This window comes from Octopus sinensis, linkage group LG12 (genome assembly GCF_006345805.1).
Source record: "Octopus sinensis linkage group LG12, ASM634580v1, whole genome shotgun sequence".
In the NCBI taxonomy this organism is placed as follows: domain Eukaryota; kingdom Metazoa; phylum Mollusca; class Cephalopoda; order Octopoda; family Octopodidae; genus Octopus; species Octopus sinensis.
This window is the reverse complement of record NC_043008.1, coordinates 18,843,493-18,867,994: the sequence shown is the minus strand read 5'-3', so window position 1 is coordinate 18,867,994 and position 24,502 is coordinate 18,843,493.

Here is a 24,502-nt window from a genome sequence, read left to right as displayed (position 1 = left end):
ATAGGCATTTAGTTAGAAAGAAAATGAATCATAGAGTCTTTGATCATATCATCATCAGCAATCGCTCTCAAATAAACTCAAGAAAAAGAAAGTAACATTAAAATCCTCAATGTTATTTTCTAGCATAGCAAAAAAATGCGTAATCAATTCACTCATCCTATATACCAAGCAGAGAGTCCTGTTGCTGCGTCTTCTTCTTCTTCTTCTTCTTCCAATCAGGACTCACGCCATTAGCCACAATGAATAATCTCTAATTCGAGCCTACTCTAAGCTGCTAAGACTGCATGTGGCAACTTGAAGATCCACCAACCACACACGATAGACTGGTGGTTGCACGGGCGTGAAAGCTACGTTGTTAACCTCATTCTGTAAACGGTGGCTTTTAACGGGTGGAGAGCTGAACCATCCTGGGATATAGGAGGATTCGCAATCTAGACTATCTAGACTAAGGTCTGAAAGTTTACCATACTATAGTGGGTTACACCATGGTTCGTCTGCTTTGTGGCAGATGTAAGAAGAGTGAGAGAAAGTTGTGGTAAAAGAGTATAGCGGGATTCACCCCAACCCTCACCGGAGCCTGGTGGAGCTTAGGTATTTTTACATAATAAACACTCACAATGCTCGGTCTGGGAATCGACTTAATCCCTCTGTCTATCCTTGTTTGTCTCCCATATGTCTCCTCTATGTTTATGTGGACAATAAAGAAATAAGAATGTAAAGACGTACAAAATGCCGCTAAGCATTTTTCTGGCGTGTTGACGGTTTTGCCACCTCACCAACTTAAATCGCAAAGAGATAATAACAGTAAAATGCTTCCAAATTTGGCCGAATGGCCAGTATTTTTAGGGAGTGAGACTTATATCACGATTATATACTTCCTGATTTAAGTGTGCATTCAGAAACAGCTTAAGATTGAGTTTAAACCAAGTTATGCATTATATATATGAGAGGACTAAACATATGCTCCAGCGCAACATAGCTAGCGAGCTTGCTAAGGGATAACTATTATAAATGAATTCGTCTCTACTCTTTGGCTTTCCAATTTCTAAATAACATATTCACTATAATATGTACTAGAACTTTCTTAATATAGTATTGTTTCAACTAAAGGTATATTTGTATTAAATCTCTGAACGAAATAATTTTAAATCTAAAGAATGATAAAAAAAAAATGTTTGTTTTCTCTCTAGCATGTTTGTTTAAATTTTAATTATATAAAATGACAAATTACAACGAGAATTATCTGAACTCTGAAAAATAAATAACACGAAACAAAACAAACCAAATAAAAAAAGAACCCAGCAAATGGCAAAAGAATTAAATCGAAGAAAGCTGAAAAAAAAAAATGAAACATGCATTAGAGAATTAAGGATACATCATTATGTGATCATAGACATTAGCTAACCGTATCATACCAATGCTGTTTAATTTAATTAAAATTCAGGCTTTATATGTGCTGCTGCAATGATTATAGGAAAATTAAAATGAAACCTGTAATGTTACACTGAAGAAATTAAATCAATATAAATTATTGACAATTATTGCTGTATTCCAGCGTTTTCTGTGCAATATATGGTTTCAGTAAAACATTATTAATGACTTGCACGCGCACACCCAAGAACATAACATCTGTCACTATATATATATATATATATATATTAGCTACTGCACGCATTTTTTTTCTCTCCTTCTTTCTGTGTTTTTCTCTCTCTGTGTATCTTTCTGTTGAAGAGCGTAGGCTCGAAACGTTAAATACTTGTTTCATTTATATTTCCTGAGCGCCATACTAATACAATTGTTCGTTTGTTTTCCACCTGCCTTCGTCTTTTGTTTATTTTCATAAAGCTTCCCGTTATATATATATATGTACGCACACAACCACCCACATGTATCAGTGTATCGACAAGACTAACGAAAGTTGTTATACACCACTTATCACAATGCACTTCCTTGCATTGTTGTAGCTTTCGAATGACGCTAATCTGCTGGTTAGGTGAGCAGGGGCAATACTCCAACTGATTGGAACGCCAATCCGTCACAGGGTCATCCATTTACACCTGTGTGGATTGAAGCGAGGTGAAATGAAAGGTTTTGTGAAAAACACACAACGAAACCGCCAATGCGGGAATCGACACCATGCTCTTGCGATCGAGTGTACAACACTCTAACCGCCAGGCCTCGCATCTTTATATAACACACACATAAACACATATATCCATCCATACAGCCTAAGATATATGGTACATATGATATCGGGACAGTATTCAGAAGTAATACAACACTTCACAAATATCTTCTCCGAGTAAAACGATCCATAGAAGAGAATATGTCCCAAAACTGCGTGTACTTTATATATATATATAAATTTTTTTTGAATGAGATAAAAATCCAAGGCTGTGAAAGATTTTAGAACATTTATAAATAGAAGGTCTTACAGCTGTTTCCGGTATATTATATATATCCTTTCATCAGAGACGGTGTGAGTAAAACGGTTAAGCAATAGTTAATTTAGATAAGATATGAAATAGAGAGTGAAGTGGAAGAATGAAAATAGATGTGAGATATGCAGGGATATTGCATCTGTAGATCTATTTTTTAGGCAGAATGGTATGCATATAAGATATATATATATATCAACATTTTATCAGTTGCCCTGTTCCCAATTGCATCAGTCTTCTCTGTAGATATTTGGTTCATTATACAAGCCTGAAATATTTAATTTTCCGAAAACAATTTATTTCTTGTAAAGTTCAGTCTGACATTTGTCAACAATCTGAATACGCCTGTAATTTAATAATTAAGTTTATCAGCAAACAATTAGCTAATTCACACAAGAAATATAATTTCTTGCTCTATCAACTCAAGCTACGTTGCTGGAATAAATATCAATTAATTTCAATATTCATTAGAAATACTTACAGCATTTGAATATTATCTATAGCAGATGGCTGTAATAATAAGGAAAATACTGTAGAAAGTAACTGATGAAACCCTGGTTCTGAATACTTAAGTGTCTGGGGAACATTTTAAAAATATATACACATATATGTATAAACATACATATACGCAAACATACATATATACAAATATCGACAAAGGCGCCTTGTACAGTTAATTGGCAATTTGATAAAATTTTGAATTATGTAATGTGTATACCGTGATAGAAGATATCTGTTTGTCTGTGTTTAAATGGATTTATATATGCGGCTGCACGTGTGTCTATAGGTGTATAGACACATTCAGGTAGCTACTGTGATAGTGTGTTCATAATCTGCTGCATATATATATATATATATATATATATATATATATATATATATATATATATAATATATATATATACATATATATATATGTATGTATATCTAGGATATATATAGGCGCAGGAGTGGCTGTGTGGTAAGAAGCTTGCTTCCCGATCACATGGTTCCGGGTTCAGTCCCACTGCATGGCACCTTAGATTAGTATCTTCTACTATAGCCTCGGGCTGACCAAAGCTTTGTGAGTGGTTTTGGTAGATGGAAACAGAAAGAAGCCCGCTATATAATATATATATATATAATATATATATATATATATATATATATATATATATATATATGTATAGTAGTAAAATGTACGAAAGTCGTACCGAAAGCTGGTATAAAAAATTCAGAAAAATGGTGGACGCGTTTGTCACTCATCGCTTATTGACCAAACATCTTCACAATTTCGACACCTTATTGATAATAATGCTCACTTTGGTGGGCATCAACAGCAAAAGTTTGCTATGATATAAGTGAGTGGTCATGAAGTACAGAATGGGTCGAATACAAAAAGGACGGGCGTTTGTTGGTTGAATGGTGTAATATATAAAAACCGAAAATGCAAGGACGGTGTCAAAAGCATAAACAAATAATAAACGACACAAATGCTCATATATATATATATATATTATATATATATATATATATATATATATACATACAGACATGTATATATATGCATTATATGCATATATATATATGTTTGCGTGGAGGCACGTGGCGTAGTGGTTAGAGCAGCGGACTCGCGGTCGAGGGATCGCGGGTTCTCAGACCGGGTGATGTGTGTGTTTATGTGCGAGACGCCTAAGCTCCACGGGGTTCCGGCAGAAGGTAATGGCGAACTTTTGCTGACTTTTTCGCCATAGCTTTCTTTCACTCTTTCTTCCTGCATCCTGCAACTCACCTGTGACAGACGGCGTCCCGTCCAGGTGGGGAACCTATACGCCAAGGAAACCGGAAAACCGGCCCTAATGAGCCAGGCATGGCTCGAGAAGGAACAAACATATATGTTTGCCTTTGCGTGTGACAACAGAACAATTAGTACAAGAAGTAATATCCGTTGCTATGACAACTGGTATAATAATCTCTACTATAGACACAAGGATTGAAATGTGGTGGAATAGGACTAGTCGATTTTATCAACCCCTGTATTTGATTGCTACATATCAAGTCTAATGGGTAAAAAGGCAAAGTCGACCTCGGCGTAGTTCGAACTCAGAACGTAAAGATCGACGAAATATCTGTTTCTTTATTACCCACAAGGAGCTAACATTGAGGGGAGAAACAAGGACAGACAAACGGATTAAGTCGATTACATCGACCCCAGTGCGTAACTGGTACTTAATTATCGACCTCGAAAGGATGAAAGGCAAAGTCGACCTCGGAATAATTGGAACTCAGAATGTAAAGTTCAACGAAATACCTGTTTCTTTACTACCCACAAAGAGTTAAACATAGAGGGGACAAACAAGGACATACATCGGTATTAAGTCAATTACATCGACCCCAGTGCGTAACTGGTACTTAATTTATGGACCCTGAAAGGATGAAAGGCAAAGTCGACCTCGGAATAATTAGAACTCAGAATGTAAGGATCGATGAAATACCGCTAAAGCATTTTGCGCAGCGTGATAACAATTCTGCCAGCTCAGTATCTTGAACAAGTGATATAATAGCAACATGAGATTTAACCATATCAGCGAACTATTAAGCTATGGATGTATTAATATCCTACATTTCATGTCAATTAAATTCATTTCTGGAATGCAAAACATTCACTTTGATGACATGGAACCTCATTTCCAGGATTTCTCGTGACTGACCTTTCATTTTTTTTCTCCTCAATATTATTTACTTTACTACTCCGTTTTCACTTTTATCAATTAGAATCACTTTCCAGTGCTTTCCTCAAATAATAACCTAACCCTTTGATGTCGTTAACTGTTATGTCAAGCATGTGAATATTCGGTTGTCCTTATTTGGCTGCTCCCAGATAATATTGCTATTCTCTCATTGGGAGTTCACTTAGTGTGTCGTGATAATTGAAACTAAATGTTAGAGTTCTTTTTCTCTCTCCATATAACCTTACTCTTTACTCTATGTGTAACATCATGCCACCTTACCTCAACAATCAAATTATCGAACGGCAACTACACATGACATTTTGCAATCATATAAAGAATACTTTTCTTTCAATGACGACACTTCAAAAAGCACATTTCTCTCTTCACATACATGCATACATACATACATACATACATACATACATACATACATACATACATGCATGCATACATACATACATACATACATACATACATACATACATACATACATACATACTTACATACATACATGCATACATACATATATACGTACATACATACATGCATACATACATACATACATACATGCATACATACATACATACATACGTGCATACATACATACATACATACATACATACATACATACATACATACACATAAACCTACATACCTACCTACACATATCCATAAGTACGCACTATACATACACGAATACACGCATGCAAATACATAGATACATACATGTGTATAAATCTATACGTATGCATGTATGTATAAATTACGAATATATGAAAATACATATATAAAATTTTGAATCATACAAATATAGATATAGATACACAAATACGCACGCATATATGTATGTGTGTACACACAAATATATATTATATATATATATATATATATATATATATATATTATATATATATATATATATATATATTATATATATATATAATATATATATATATATGTATATATATACACATATATGTATATATATATGCATATATATATATAAATATACACGGCGAAAAAAGAGAGATACATATATATATGTAAATACATATATATCTATATATTTATCTACCTGGTTATATATATATATCTGTGTGTATGTATATGTGTCTTCGCTCGTTTGGGTATATGTATACTTACTGGTATATATATATATATATATATATAATATATATATATATATATATATATATATATATATATATATGCAAGGAAGGGGGAACTAAATAATAGGGTGAACGAGAAAAAAACTGAGTTAATTGAGAGGTGACTGTTAAATTGCCAGGCTTGTAAATCAGTAGATAGAAATATGTATAGAAATATAAGAAAGAAGAAGCCGGTTGGGGAGAGAAAGAGAGAAAGAAAGAGCGAGTGCGAAGAGAAAAGAAATAAGGATTAATGAATAGAAGTGAAAAAGGGAGAGAAAGAGAGAGGAGAGAGAAATATGTATGAGTGGGTGTAATCGAAAGACATTTTTATGTGGAGTTTGTAATTTTGTTTTAAGTGACTAATTGTCCAGTAAATCACCATTGTGCGCCGATCTTGACTGCAAAACCAATTGATTTGTACTGAATAAATTCATGTTTACTGCTTCTTGTAAAAAGAATGACTAGATGGAAAAGTTGTTGACCCCCCAGCTATTATAAATCGTTAATAAAATGTCAAGATCTGCAATGCTTGGAGGTCATCTTGCATTGCGTGGTATTAAATATTATGTTTCCATTTGTTTGAAGAAAATTGACGTTGTCAGTGATTGTTTTGTTTATATTTCAACTGTCACGACATAGAAGGCATAATTTTTAGAAATGTTTGTTGAGCATTTCTCTAAGTGCCATCCAATAATTCCAGACCAAACGTTGGCTCCTCTTAACTGCATTTGATAAAGAGTGTATGGAGGGAGTTTGAGAGCAGTTTGTTTCTGGGGTGCATGGCTGGGAAAATGATCTGAAAATTGATTTCAGTTGAATCTTTAGGAAATGATGAAGTGTTACGATAACGAGAGAAAAGACATTTCTATTGATTTCTGGGTGGGATTGTACACACTTTGGTATGGAAATAATTGGATTTACAATAGAAATGATAGAGGGAGCTCTCAGTACTTCGATGCTGGGGTGGCCTCATGGCGACTGGGTACTTCAGTTTTTGTTAGTCGGATGTCGTTTTTATGGATTTGGCAGTTGATTTATTCTAGACATATAACTAGTACTGATATAAAATCATGTAAAATATCAGTCATAAGAAGAATCTCTGGGAGTCAATTGCCTATATCGAATATGTGAGTGCAACTAAAAGTTATCAGAGACTCTGAGACCAAATACGAATGCTTTGGCTGTATATTTCTCATGGAGTAATTAATGGTGAGTGTTTCAGTAATATGAGCAATTATTGCATTGAAGCTGTGAAGTCAAAATTTTCATACAGAATGCTTCCAAGCTCTCTGAACATAAAAGCTGCTTATTTAATTGCCATGATTATTACAGCAGCGAATTGGCATAGACAAAACAGCGTTGTATAGAATGGTTCGCGGTATTTATTTCGACTGGCTGTGTTCTGATTTCAAGTCTGACCGCAGTTGGTATTACTTTTGGCGTTGATGACAAAATATACCAAATATACAAGGGTGTGATTTAGTTAAGCTGTGAAGGGTCGACCAAGATACCTTATGGTAGTTATTTCTTTTCTCAAGTTATGTCAGCACTTCGTTCCCTATGGAGCAGAGTCCATCGACATCATATCTCTACGGTTCACAGCTATGGTCTGTTGAAGATGATTTCTTATCCCAGGTTTTATTGGTTTAGAATAGTCATTAACGATTTTGTAACTTTGCTGTTTTTTTTTATACGTATGGATGCTGGCCCAACGTAAACACATTTTTATCTCTGGAAAGAGGTATTCCATATTTGTCTGGCCTCTATTCATGACCTGTCCAGCATGGGATGTCTCACCAGGAGCTTGCTCTCAAGGTTATAGAGACATATAAACTAACACGCCGCAACAACGACTGGAACTTTTGAAAAAATCCTGTTCTGTACATTCTGATAACATTGTCTAAGAAGTAATTACTGCACAGCTGTTACAAATTAAACTACTGAGAGGTATTTCTCAAAATTCACCTACATGTGGATATGAATGGCCAACTCTGACCCTTACAGACCCTTAACTTCTTTTCTTCACTATGTGGCTTTCAATGAGCGCTAATGGAGCAGACAACCCACGATATCTAGTATGCCAAACGATAGGATATGACGCATATATATAGAGGACTGTTCTATATGGCAAGCTAAGGTGTAAGTTTTCTACGGGTATTTGGTTATTATTTCTCTGTTTCAAGGCAGTGAACTGGTAGAATGGTTAGCGCGTTTGAGAAAATGCTTAGTGGCAGTCTTTCCGGATCTTTACGTCCTCCGTACAAATACCGTTAAAGTCATCTTTACTCTCTTCCCTTCAGATTCGATAGACTAAAGAACCATTCAAGAACCGAGAGTGGATTTAATCGTTTATCATGCCCTTAAAACTGCTGATCTTGTACCAAAATTTGGAAGAATTATTTCCCTGTAACATCGCTGAAGTTTGGGATTTAGTTTCATGCACATCTTATTTCTAGTCATTTCATTTGTTAATGAGACTGCAGACTTTCTTTTAATCGCTGTTAGAACCATTAATGCAAAAACAAAAACAAGTTGCAAATATCTAAATTCAGCCAATTACGAATTTTCTTTTCCTTTTTTTTTTTCCATATTTCAATTTACATTGCAAATTTGGGAACTTAATAGGAATGCAAGTTTCCATGTACTTTTTTTCCTTTAACTTTATATATTACGATTTCGAATCCTATTGTGCATGTCTCTGATTTCCATTTAATTTGGGTTGATAAACTAAATACCAGTAATACACTGCTGTTTATTCAACTAGCAATTACTTTAATCCATAAAGCCTGTTCGTTTTTTTCAATACCCCAATATTATTCTACACTGAAGATTTATTATATTTAGCGATTCTGTCGGGACTTGATTTTGTGTCTTCAAACATTACTTGCTTAAGATTCGATTCTTAATTAAAAGATTATTTACGCGTCTGCTTCACAAACCACATCAAATATGCACGAGCGTATTTAGTCTTGTTTTCAATTAATAGGCGAATCATGCAAATGTATTAGAAGTATGTTTTGCAAATGTAAACACACACACACACACATGAAAATAAGGATATAAATGAGTGTATTTCGTTTGTTGAAATCTTAGGCAGCTGGCTGTTTAAGGTTCCTTTTAGAACGTTGAATATAATGAAACAGAGTTTTAAATAATGGTTGTTATTTTAAAATGCCGCTTTAATCTCGCTACCTTGCAATAATTTAGTTCGTTTGTTTTCTTTGCCAACTCACAAACCTTCGTTCCTTTCCTTTGATAAGTTGAGCGTGAGATAATCAAGACTTTCACATAAACCAACCAATCAAACGATCGCACCGCTTTTGGACTTGTGTAGCCATTTTAATTTACGTCGTATATAAAGTAGGTCAACATTAGGTCGGTAATCAGACTATGTTTAGTAGGAAGCTCCAAAAATCGATGCAGTAAATTTGTTTGATCGCCGCTACAAATAGCCTTTTAGCAACGTATACGTAAATTAGTGTGGAAATTCAACCACACGCTCTAAGGTTTGAAAAAAGAAAAGTGTATTCATGTTTAATTATTTACGAAAGTTAAGCAAACGTGATCGAACCGTTTTTTCTTTCAAATATCAACATAACAATCTTACACAAAATATCTATTGTTTTCTAAAACCATAAGGATATATGTTTTTCATTTAACAGGCATTTATTTTATTGGCCCTGGAGGGAAGAATGATCAACACAGCTTTTTTTGGATTTCGAAGTGTAACAAGGATGTAAAGTCCATATAGCTACTACTCTAAAATAAAATGTTTCTGCAAATTTTTCAGTTATTAATTAAAATATTGTTTTTACTTGTTACAAGTTTTCGACATTTTAGGTGGGAAAAAGAGGGAAGAAGGTGACGATGATTATGATGATGATTATGATGATTATTATGATGATGGTGAAGAAGAAGAAGAAGAAAAGAAGAAGAAGAAGAAGAAGAAGAAGAAGAAGAAGAAAAAGAAGAAGAAGAAGAAGAAGAAGGAAAGAAGAAGAAGAAGAAGGAAAGAAGAAGAAGGAAAGAAGAAGAAGAAGAAGGAAAGAAGAAGAAAAGAAGAAGAAGAAGAAGAAGAAGAAGAAAAGAAGAAGAAGAAGAAGAAGAAAGAAGAAGAAGAAGAAGAAGAAGAAGAAAAGAAGAAGAAGAAGACTGAATGAATATGCATGTAATATTTATGTGTTCCAAGGACATAAGCGGCATAAAAGAAGTGAAATGACTTTAAACGGGAATTTGGAACATTACAGACTTGGTTTGTTGGAATTTGCATCTTGGCTAACGAAACTCAACAAATGTATTACGTAAAGTATTGGGCTTTTCTTTTTTTATCTTCCAGTGTTTGCAGAATAAAGATACAGAAGAAATATATAGCTTTTAGTGTATTAGAGGTAATTGCTTTACGTAATGAAAGGAAATGTCGATTCTAATGTGATTTGAACATATAATAGAATGAGACAAAGCTAAATATTGTATTTATATGAAAAACATTATCGCTTCTACCAACTATCTGTCGTTAAATTAAACACGATATGGAGCAGAGTGAAAAAAATTAGATAAAAATAAACAATTTAAATTTCATTTTAAATGTAAGAACGATAAATATTTGTAGAAAGAAAATATTTGGAAAATAGTAAAAAGAAAAAAAAATCCACCAAAAACCAGACAAATATAACTGAAGCAAAATTAAGAAAAGCGATACGGGAAGGAAGAGAGGGAGAGAGACAAAGAGAAAGAGAGAGAGAGAGAGTGAGAAAGAGAGAGTGAGAGGAAAAGAAAAACCTGGTTAATAGAAGTGAGAAGAAAGACAGATTTGTGTTGCAGAAAAGATCCAAACTAATAGGTTTGTAAATAATTTAATAGTTTGAAACAGCTATTACTTAACAAGAAAATAATTTCGGTAAACAGAATCTTATTTAAAGAAATGTAATCAATAAAAATAAAATTCTTGTTAAATATATTCTGAAAGATTGCCATAATTTAATTTAAAATAAAAACAAAATATTTAAAGCTATATATATAATATATATATATATATATATACGCATAATACATATAAATGTAATATATATATGCATTACGTATATATGTATGTCGGTATATACATACATACATATATACATATATACACACATACATACATATATATGTATATATACATATATACACATATATATATATATATATATATTTATAAATGTAATAATATATATACATATAATTTCTCGGATGAACAGAGATTATACTAGACAGGTTTATACATGGCTATCTATTATATTGCTCATGTAGTTTAGCGTCCCATCTTATATTTTCACAGGAGTCAAATAAGGGGGTATCTGTCAATTACCTTTCTCCGACAGTTTGTTTTTCTTGTTGATATATTGACACTTTCTCATTTGTCCCTTCCTCGTCGCTTTATTAACAACCACTCTTCATATATATATATATATATTTATATATAGTTAATCCAAACATGAACAAAGAGAAAACACAACAACTCGAGGACGTGGAACAAGTATAGTGTTATTGGGCGCTCAAGTAACGTAAGGAAAGGAGGCGTAAGTAACGTTTCGAGCGGAGCTCTTCGTCAGGAACATAGAAAAAGGAAAGGTCCATGGAAGAGAAGACGCAGAAAGAAAATCACCAACGATACACATGCGGTCTCACACACACACACACACACACTCATATATATATAAAACTGCTATAAACTGCTAATCGAGGAACTGCTTTATAATGTAAAATCTGTTTCATACCAGACTATAGTGCATTAATTATGCCTTTTTCATGTATACGCTTGGGCTTTGAGATGCTGTGGCACTTGGGTGTCTCTGATTCAACGCTGACTTATTTGATATTAGACTTTTTAGACGGCGAGCTGGCAGAACCGTTAGCACGCCGGGCGAAATGCTTGGCGGTATTTCGTCTACCGTTACGTTCTGAGTTCAAATTCCGCCGAGGTCGACTTTGCCTTTCATCCTTTCGGGGTCGATAAATTAAGCACCAGTTACGCACTGGGGTCGATGTAATCGACTTAATACCTATGTCTGTCCTTGTTCGTCCCCTCTATGTTTAGCCCCTTGTGGATAGTAAAGAAATAGATATTAGACTTTTTACTGCTTCTCTGGTTTTATCCCACCTTTACCTCTCTGTCTGTCTGTCTGTCTGTCTGTCTGTCTGTCTGTCTGTCTGTCTGTCTGTCTGTCTGTCTGTCTCTGCCTCTCTCTGCCTCTCTCTCTCTGTGGTTATGTGTTTGAGCATATTCTACTTTTGTGTGCGGAGGTGGGAGAGGAGCTTAATGTCAATGTCAATCTTGATCAATTAATAAACTTTAACTGCCCCTCCCTTTAATGTCCCTCTTTCTTTTCCTCACGCTGTCACCATTTCTATTTCTGTGTGCAAATCTTTGCATGTGGGACTCGGTGTGTGTGCGTGCTTGCGCTGTGCGCGCGTGTGTATATGTATGTATGTACATGCTCGTGTGTTTGTCTCCAGCACCAAAATGTCATATCGTCAAAAACAGGCTGAATATCCACTCAATTCTGCCAAGACGTCGGCGTCAAAACAGCTTCGCAAGATCGTCAATGTCTGAAGAGCTGCGTCAGATCGTCTCCTTCTGATTCTTCTGTTCATATCAAGGTCTAAGCCTTCCGGTAGATTTCCACTAGAGACATTAATACATTAATGAAACTTCTGGTGTGAATGTGCGTGACAGTGTGCGCATGCTCAAGTCTGCATGTGACTGAGGCATCGTGTGTGTGTTTGTGTGACAATGCATCGCTTTCATATTACATCACAAGGCCTCGTTTTAATAGTTATAATTCGTCATGATTGCCTTAGCTGTCTAATAACGCTTGGAGTTGCCGATATATTTTTCCTACTCAGCATAGTATCACCCGGCGTTGCGCGGGTTTGTAAGGGAAATAACTATATAAGAATTTTTAGAGATGTAAAGTGTAATAGCCATCTCAATATGGCTAACCACAAAGGGGGAGGGGTGTTACTGTAGCTTTTTACGTTCTGAGATTTAATAATACATTTTTAGAGAGTTACTTCCCTTATATAATAGCAAATAAAATGCATTAAAATGGGAAAAAATGATCGTAACTTTTTTTAAAATCGTAGCCGCATCGTAGACGCGCGCTAATACCCAGAAGGGCTCGATATGAATCACGACTATAAGATACCCGGTTTTGGTTAAACTGCACCGCAAAATGTGGGAGTAATTAGGAATCTAAATCGTAGGAGACAGACACCACACAACCTCACTTTTATATATATAGATATGTAGAAAAATACAATGATTCTCGCTGAATTTAAAATCATAATCACCTCGTCATTAATTATGTTGCATATGTGGTATCTCGACCAATAGAATAAACTGGGTGTTTATTTGGCGGAATGAGACTATTAGGCGGAGCAGTTTGGAGGCTGAGATTTTGGCACGACTGACTGAATATTCAAACTGTTTTAGGTACAGTACATTTTTAGGATAGAGGCAAACATGCACACACAGACACACACAGATATATAAATGAATGCACAAACACACATGCGAACGTTCAAATGCATATGCATACAAGTAAAAAGAGTGTGGGTGAGAGGAAAACTTTAAAATTTATTAATTCAATAAGATTCACATAAACAACTTCCTTCCTTTCGTACATATAGAGGATTATTGTCACGCACACGAATAAATATATATATATAATGATAGATCGTTATCTCCTACACGCATTTTTTTCTCTCCTTGTTTTTTTCTGTGTATCTTTCTGTCGAAGAGCGTAGGCTAGAAACGTAAAAAACTTTTTTCTATTCCTGAGCGCTATACTAATACATTTGATTGTTTGTACTCCACCTGCCTTCGTCTCTAGTTTATTTTCGTACGCTTTCCCTTTATATATATATATATATATATATATATAATATATATATATATATATATATATATATATATATATATATATAGATATATATATATATATATATATATATATATATAGGCGTAGAAGTGGCTGTGTGGTAAGTAGCTTGATTACGAACCACATGGTTCCGGGTTCAGTCCCACTGCGTGGTACCTTGGGCAGGTCCCTTTTACTATAGCCTCGGGCCGACCAAAGCCTTGTGAGTGGATTTGGTAGACGGAAACTGAAAGAAGCCTGTCGTATATATGTATATGTATGCTTATATGTATGTGAGTATATGTTTGTGGGTCTGTGTTTGTCCCCCTAGCATTGCTTGACAACCGATGCTCGTGTGTTTACGTCCCCGTCACCTAGCGGTTCGACAAGAGAGACCGATAGAATAAGTACTGGGCTTACAAAAGAATAAGTCCTGGGGTCGAGTTGCTCGACTAAAGGCGGTGCTCCAGCATGGCCGCAGTCAAATGACTGAGACAAGTAAAAGAGTAAAAGAGTATATATATATACGGTGGTGCCCCAGCATGGCCGCGGCCTTCGGGCTAAAACATTTTTAAGGATTTAAGGATATATATATATATATATATATATATATATATATATAAAATAACAATTCAATAAATAAAACATATGCATACATGCATACATATATTTTTATGTCCCCGTAAGCTAGCGGTTCGGCAAAAGTGACGATAGAATAAGTTCTAGGCTTTAAATGGAAAAAAGAGAAAGAAAATCTCTATTGGAGTGGAGTCGTTCGACAAAAAATTCCCCATGGCGTCCCCCAGCATGGCCGCAGCCTAATGACTGAAACTAGGTAGATGGTAATTTGCGAAAGCATGGAAATAGCAGCAATTTGAAAATAGTTTACCAGTTTCTTAGCTTATTTCACCAATGGAAACCTATAATTAATGGAAACAAGATTGGCAGTCATCCTTTTCTCAAAACAAATAAGTATTTTATGGAATCAAGCCGCTTAAATTTTCCCTTAAACTAAATCTTTGATCAGAATAACAACGAGACGTAAGCCGGATCACCGAGATCTCCAAAGGGTTTTATTTTATTTTTTCTACACTAGGCACAAGGCTCAAAATTTTTAGGGAGATGAACGGTCGATTAGATTGACCCTAGAAATCACTGATACTCAATTTATCGACCCCGGTCGATCCCGGCGGAATTTGAACTCAGAGCGTAGCGACAGAAAAAATAGCGCTAAGTCTCTGCCAGCTTGCCGCCTTAAAGAATATATTCTTTTCTACTCTTGGCACAAGGTTTGGAATTTTTTGGGAGGGGGCCAGTCGATTAGATCGACTCCAGTACGCAACAATTACTTAAGTTATCGACCCCGAAAGGATGAAAGGCAAAATCGACCTAAGGCGGAATTTGAACTCAGAACGCAAAGACAAACGAAATACCAATTTCTTTACTACCCACAAGGGGCTAAACACAGAGAGGACAAACAAGGACAGACATATGGATTAAGTCGATTATATCGGCCCCAGTGCACAACTGGTACTTATTTACTTGACCCCGAAAGGATGAAAGGCAAAGTCGACCTCGGCAGAATTTAAACTCAGAACGTAATGCAGACGAAATACGGTTACGCATTTCTCTCGGTATTTCCCTAACGTTTCTGCCAGCTCGCCGCCTTTTGATTCTATTTTGTATGTCACTCATTTCACTTTTCTTCAATTTTTTTTCAACTGAGCTCATTTTGTCAAATTTATTTGAATAGGCAGGGAGTATAGGACTCTTGACCGATTTCGTAGCTTCTCGCATGAACGGAAGTGATGTAATTTCGAAAAGGAAGCCATGTTTTTTGGACATCATTTTTGATTTACTAAAAGGTTACATCATATATTTCTGTGTTTACTTAAAAATGAGAAGATTTGCGAATATCCTTGAGGCAAATGTAGTTATTACGAATTCATGACATACATACACACATCCATACGTTTCTTTATGAGTTTTAAATAATCTATCTCTCTCTTTCTCTCCCTCTCTCTCTCTATCTATCTATCTGTCTGTCTGTCTGTCTGTCTCTCTCTCTGTCTCTCTCTGTCTGTCTCTCTCTATCTATCTATCTATCTATCTATCTATCTATCTATCTATCTATCTATCTATCTATCTATCTATCTATCTATCTATCTACCTACCTACCAATCTATCTATCTACCTACCTACCAACCTCTCTATCTATCAATCAATCTATCTATCTATCTATCTATCTATCTATCTATCTATCTATCTATCTATCTATATATCTATATATATATATCTATCTATCTATCTATCTATCTATCTATCTATCTATCTATCTATCTATCTATCTATCTATCTATCTATCTATCTATCTATCTATCCATCCATCCATCTATCTATCTATCTATCTATCTATCTATCTATCTATCTATCTACATATATATTCAATGAAGCCATATTTCGTTTTTAAAAAATGTATTAACATAGCCATATAAGTTAGAAAGCCAAATTGACACAGCTACATCTATAGGAAAGTTTTCCATGTGAAGTTTTAATAATTCATTATAAAAGCTTAGGTAGCAGGGGAATAGTGACAAGCCATGTGTCAGGTATAATTGTGTGTTTATGAATTAGTAAATACATGTAAACACCATCCTGTCACAAATTAACTGGGCTTCACGTTTTCAAAGTGCTTAATAATGAAGGGGAAAAACATGTAAAGAACCAAACAAATCATAGAAAAACACTGTTACCACAAACAAGATTAAAAAAGAAATAGGTGTGTGCATATAAGTGTATGCATGTGTGTCTTTGTGTTTGTGTGTGTGTGTGTGTTTGTGTACACTTATATCTATATGTATATATGTATGTTTGTGTGCATGTGTATGTATATATTGACGGTAATATTGTGTACATGTGTATATATACACACATACGTACATATGTATATATATATATATATATATATATATATATATGTATGTATATATATATATATATGTATATATATATAATATATATATATATATATATTATATATATATATGTATATGTGTTTGTGTGTGTGTATATATGTACACATATACAAATACATATGTATATCCAGGTACATATATATATATACATTTATGCATAATACATACATATGTACATATATCTATACATATATGCATATAAATGTATATATATATATATATATATATACACATATATATAGATATATATATGTGCATATATAAATCTAAATATATGCATGTATATGTGTATGTATATATATGTATATATATATGTGTGTATATACACACATTCATATGTATATACGCTCATATGTATATACACACATTCATATGTATATATATATATATTATATATATATAATATATATATATATATATATATTTATGTATAATGGTAGTCGAGGAAAATTGCAATAACCATTGACAGCTTGACTCTCGATCTGTCAACAATTTGATCTTCAGTTTAGTTGTAGCAATCCGGATTTGTGTATTGCATTAGAAACACAATGTCACATTGATATACACTGAAATAACGAATAAAAGCAACAGAATTAAAAAAAAACAGACATTCTTTTATTCGGTCTATTTATTGTATATTTATTATTTTATTCCTGACATGGAGACGTGCGGAAAATCCGTCACGAATGTCTTTTCCTATATAAACATGTTGCACAATATGGAAGCCATATAGATAAATATGCACATAATTTCGCATACATTCACATGGACTCATGTTTACACAGACACACACAGACACACACACACATGCATACGTGCGCGCATGCGCCCACGCAATCTCGCATAGTCACATGCAGTCAAACAGAAAGTAACACGATGAAATAAACAGAGAGAAAAAAAGAAACTCGTGGTATTTAGCGGTTAGGCATGGTGACTAGTTTGAAAAAATGAATATATATATATATATATATAATATAAAATAAAATAATATATTATAAAATATTATAATAATCCAGGTTTCTCGGAGCACTAGGCCACTTGGTGTTGAATAGATATACTATTAAATTAGTATCTAATTCTCTCACCCTTATTAATTAATTATATATATATATATATATATATATATATAGCGACTACGCACATTTTTTTCTCTCCTTGTTTTTTCTGTGTCCCTTTCTGTAGAAGAGCGTAGGCTCGAAACGTAAAAGACTTTTTCTATTCCTGAGCGTTATACTAATACATCTGTTTGTTTTTTACACCACCTGTCTTCGTCTTTTGTTTTCTTTCGTAAACTCCCCCTATATATATATATATATATATATATATATATATATATATATATATATATTATATATATATATATATGTGTGTGTGTGTTTGTGTTTGTGTTTGTTGCCCCATCATCGCTTGACAACCGATGTTGATGTGTTATGTACCCGTAAGTTAGGGGTTCTGCAAAACTTCCTGATAGAATAAGAACTATCCTTGCAAAAAAATAAGTTCTTGGGTCGATTTGTTCGACTAAAGGTGGTTTTCCAGCATGGCCACAGTTAAATGACTGAAACAAGTAAAAGAATGAAAGAATACGACAATAAAGAATGAAAAATCACTTTACAGATTTCCAAAGCGCTCAGTTATACAACTTCTGTCAATAATCTTTATCAAGGTTTTTCAGATATGAACCCCCAACACCGTCATTAATTATGTAATGTATATGCAGGAAGCAAAATAAATGCACCTACAATCGTATTCTTAATTTATATGAATGTTGTGTCGCACGTTCGGATGCCTTTATTACTCAACTCTCCTCTACTCTTCACTACTCTGTTCTTTTGACGTCTAGGCTTCTCCCTCTATATCTACGTATTGGGCTAGCCTACTTCATCGTCTGGGGGCGTCCACACCACAATTAACAATCTAAGACGCACAAAAAGATACATCCCAGTTGCATTTCATAAATAATCAACCTGATAAAAATCACAGCCATTCACAAATATTCCCGAGATCAACATTATATATTTTAGAAACAGAACTAAACAGCACACGACTAAACAAGAGATTAAACCACAGAAAAACAGGTATGCATTTTTATGCAACTTTAGCGACAAAACAAAGTAAACTTTACATAGTGTAGTTAGCAATAATATATTTCTTTACTACCCACAAAGGGCTATTTACAGAGGGGACAAACAAGGTCAGACAAAAGGATTAAGTCGATTACATCGACCCCAGTGCGTAACTGGTACTTAATTTATCGACCCCGAAAGGATGAAAGCAAAGTTGTCCTCGGCGGAATTTGATCTCGGAACTTAACGACAGACGAAATACGGCTACGCATTTCGCCCGGCGTGCTAACGTTTCGGCCAGCTCGCCGCCTTCAAAGAACCAAGAACCATAATAGATACCTTGCAATCGTAATCTCAAATAATACACTCCAAATCCTGAATCGAAGCTAGCTAACGCCCTTGCCATATATTCTGTGAAAATTAGCGACGAAAATCCTCGGTAAAGCAAAACGAAAGTACTTTCCATTTATACCGTGATTCTGATCTCTTCCATCGATCACTATCTGAAAAGCAATAGGAATATCAAAAATTTCAAATATTTTCATGCTAGGCAATGTAAGAGACACACTTAAGACTGTTAAGAAAGAATACTAGCAATCTCCAGCATCTACAAATGTTCGTCAAAAAGACTGTCAGATTCGTAGAATATGAAAGCTGGATAGGAAAAAATCGCAGTCTAAAGTTAAACGAACTCTTAAGCTTGCTGTTACAGACTCTTATACATACCTATAAATATCTTAGTAAGGCTACGTGTGGGCTTCAATAACTAATCACCCAGCATGAAATATTTTAACCACCATCGATATCAATAAGTCTTTCGACTCGATTCCATTTCAAATGCACATAATACAACACTTCCTAAACAAAGAATAACACTCCTAATTATATTATCTATCGAGCTGTCTAGCGTATGCAGAATACTAAAAACATTTCCAGAACTTGAAATTTCCCTAATGGACTACCACAATTAATATTCGCTCAGTCAATCGTTTCATTTATATGTTGTGGCGAGAGTCATCGAAACCCCTGACGGATTGGAAGTACGGACTATCCGAACTCTTATAAAGAGTTGTAGTCGGTAGTAGTGTGTGTGTGTGTGTGTGTGATAGATAGATAGATAGATAGATAGATAGATAGATAGATAGCTAGATAGACAGATAGATAAATAGATAGATAGATAGATAGATAGATAGATAGATAGATAGATAGATAGATAGATAGATAGATAGATAGATAGATAGATAGATAGATAGATAGATAGATAGATTAGATAGATAAATAGAGAGTTTTGGTAGCCTAACGAAGTATTGGGCTGTCCAGAAAGTTCATGCCGATTTTAAAGGAAAGAAAAAGGTCAATAAATACTTTCCATTACATTTTAATCAACCAAATATGAACCATTTTGTTGCACAATGCGTCTCCATGTTTCCTTTAACTTGAAAATATCCTCCTCCCTGAATTGAGGTGATTTCATGGCAAAAATTTCATCAAGGTATCTTTTTACGTGATCCAAGGAACTGAAATTTTTACCATTAAGAGTATTCTGCAGAAACCTGAATAAGTGGAAATCCGAAGGAGCATTATGTGGTGAATATGGAGGGTGGGGTAACACATCCCAGGCGAGCTGTAGGAATTTTTGTCTGGTTTCCAAAGCATCAGGTGCCGAAATGAACTTTCTTATCTTCCATTTTAAAGGGTTACAGAGTTAACACAGATTATTGGAACATAAACCTTATTCCACGAAAAGATAGCTCAAACTGTGCTCTAAATGGAGGTGTAGTAAAATCCTATTTCATGGATTCAACTATGTTCTAAAATAAGTCGAAATGTAAGCTACTATAAATCGGCACGAACTTTCCGGACAACCCAATACATCGTGTGAACACATTGATTAAACCACCGCTGCATAATTTATCTATACCAACTTGTGGCAGGATATAAAACTAGACTCAAACGAACTTCCAATCCATCATCATAGCATTTACAGTCTTTTACTCTGTTGAAACCGCACTATTTCCGATCGTAGCTGCACAACGATCCCAAGCTTGTATTAACCAACTGGAAAACTGGTTCCCAGACAAAAAGGTCAAACGCAATGATTTTCTTCTCACTAGCAACCACAGAGAATGTCAAACATAGACAGCAATCACATCCAATGATATTCATGTGACACGTATACACATTCGAAAGACATGTATCCATCCGCAGCTTTCATAATAAACATAGAAGGAATGAAGAGAATAATATCGACCACCAACGTGTTTGGTGCGCTCACACATAGCGTATTTGTCTAGCAGATACAAACAACGATAAAACTACGCAAACTGCATTCGATCTATAATGGATTATGTCAGTTCTACCAAGAATCTCGATTTGTTACCAACATGCCTGAATGAAATACAAGGTACATACAACAGCGCATAACGCTTGAGTTGTGTTTGTTGTCTACAATGGTTTGACAATCAGTGGAGATTTGCTTACGTTCTCGTGAACTAGCAGCTCGGAAAAAATGTCGGATAAAATAAATACCAAGCTAAAAAAAATTGAGTACTGGTGTCGATTTGTTCGACAAAACCATTCACGGCAGTATGTACCCCAGGATGACCACGGTCTAATGACTGAACCGAGTGGCAGAAAATAAAACCAAAGCAAAAGAAATAGTAGAAAATTTACCAATTAACCGATTTTCTACTTGAGTCTGGGAAGTTCACAATAGGAATAATACTATGGTGAGAGGGAAGTTTTGAGGTTTAGGATAAACATCGGATTTCTATATCATTCGCGCCACACAGTCTCCATCTTAAAGAAGAAGACAGTTCTAGGCTTTAAATAGGTGATAGGTGAACTGCGCTATAGCGGTTCACCTATCACGGTTTGTTATTTAAGATTACGTCGATGGTTTCTACTTCGCGGATTTTCACCAATCGTAGGGCGTTTTGGAACGTAACACCTGTGATAAACGAAGAATTACTGCATATTTTTGTTTAGCCGCAGTAATATACTTAAGGGACGTAAGCTACGAGCGAGTATTTTTAGACTTCTCGTTGTATGTGTATCTTTTATCTAACGGCATTCATATACTTTAGGAAGGCATGAATGACATGTAATCTCATTTTTCCACATAGCAGCTGTACCAATATTTGTCACTTTGAAACAAATCAATATCGCAATGTCAGCTAACGTCATCGATTGATTTTAGTTCGAAGAATCTGTCTAATATTTATGAATTTTGGTAAATCCTTTTGAAATATAAAATTTCTTCCTGTTTGTTTTGAAGAATTTCCACTAATAGTATGAACAGTGAAACAAAAAAAAAGCAAACAAACAAAAGTAAAAAAAAAAAAACGCATAGAGTTTCTTCTCCTTTTAAAACCGTAATGGTGGCGGTGATTCATGAATTAAGGTGGGGAGGATGCAAGCCTAACTTTTATCTTTAAATCTATATTTTTGCTGAGTTGATGCAAATAAATATCAACAACCAATGAAAGAAAATAACTTTTCTTCTTTTTCTATTTGAATATATTTTCGCAGAAATATTAAAAATGTATTTTGTACGGAGATTTAGGAAAGATTCTCCCATTTTGAAATTCTCAACTGGCGGAATGGAAATTTCTGTGACACTAATAGATGTTGAAACAAAAACTCTAGGGGTAGTAATCTACACTTGAAAAATTCTTTCCAAGTTCTGTACTATTGCAGTGTCTCTGGTTTACGTTTCAATAACATGAACATACAAACATAAATGTAGGAATAAACATTTGTAATTGTGTATATTTAGCTCTGTATTTGTGTGTAAACGTTCGTATTTGGGTACTTGTATCCTTGTGTTGTGTTTTTATTGAGTATTCACGGAACTAAAATAGAATGGTTTGTGTAATGCATCACAGAAGAACTGGCGTAGAAACGTCCGTCGCAACACATGTGTAGTCTAGTGTACTGTTTATTGGGTGTATTTTAGCTGCTTAAATTCAAAATTCTGTAAAGTAGTTAGTATAACAGTGATTGCAGTGATTGCTGTAATCGCATACATGTAGGCTGGTATATTGGAAGAACCAGTGGAGCCTCTTGAAGGCGGCGAGCTGGCAGAAACGTTAGCACGCCGGGCGAAATACTTAGCGGTATTTCGTCAGCCGTTATGTTCTGAGTTCAAATTCCGCCGAGGTCGACTTTGCCTTTCATCCTATCTGAGTCGATAAATTAAGTACCAGTTACGCACTGGGGTCGATGTAATCGACTTAATCCGTTTGTCTGTCCATTTCCCCTCTATATTTGACCCCTTTTGGGTAATAAAGAAATAGGTATTTCGTCTGCCGTTACGTTCTGAGTTCAAATTCTGCCGAGGTCGACTTTGCCTTTCATCCTTTCGGGGTCGATAAATTAAGTACCAGTTACGTACTGGGGTCGATGTAATCGTCTTAATCCCTTTGTCTGTCCTTGTTTGTCCCCTCTATGTTTAGCTCCTTGTCGGCAATAAAGAAATAAGAACAAGTAGAGCCTCTGATGAAACACATTAAGGTATTTCGTTATGTTCATTTACGTTTAGAGTTCAAATCATGCTCAAGTCAACTTTGACTTTTATCCAATCAAGATTCGATAAAATAAGAACCAGTCAAACATCGGGGAAATTTAGTAGATTGTTTCCACCCTCCAATATGTGTGTCCGTATGGTAATTTCAGAAATCAATATTCTTAAGCATGTGGAGATTAATTTATACATCAATATTGCAACTTATTCCAACAATTTCAATAGATCTCCATTAATTCTCCCGTTTATTCTTTCCATGCAAGTTTGGGTCATCTACCTGGCACTGTAAGCAAAGACATTTGTCAAGCCATGTAAATATTTTCTGTTAAAACGTCTTTTTTATGTAATTCAAGATTTTTTTTATTCAGTGTTCTCTTTAATCTACTTTCGTAGACGTATATCCTCTGTCAAAACACGGATAATTTTTATCTCGAGAAAAACTTACTTAGTCTATGTTTTCGTCTGTCTTTTCAATATTCTTATCTCTATTTGTATGTAATTATCACTGCTGGAGGCTGAGTCCTAGACGGAAAAAAGCTATAAAATTAGATACAATTATGCCACAATAATGCTCTTTATAAAATGGCAAGTTCTAGCAGGGAGGATCGTAACAGAAAGATAAAGATACAAAAATATTCAGAAATACATTAACATTTAGTTGTTGTCTGACAAGAGTAGATAACAAATTTGGTTGAGTCCAATCAAATGCGTTGGAACATTTAGTTGTATGCTTTTATG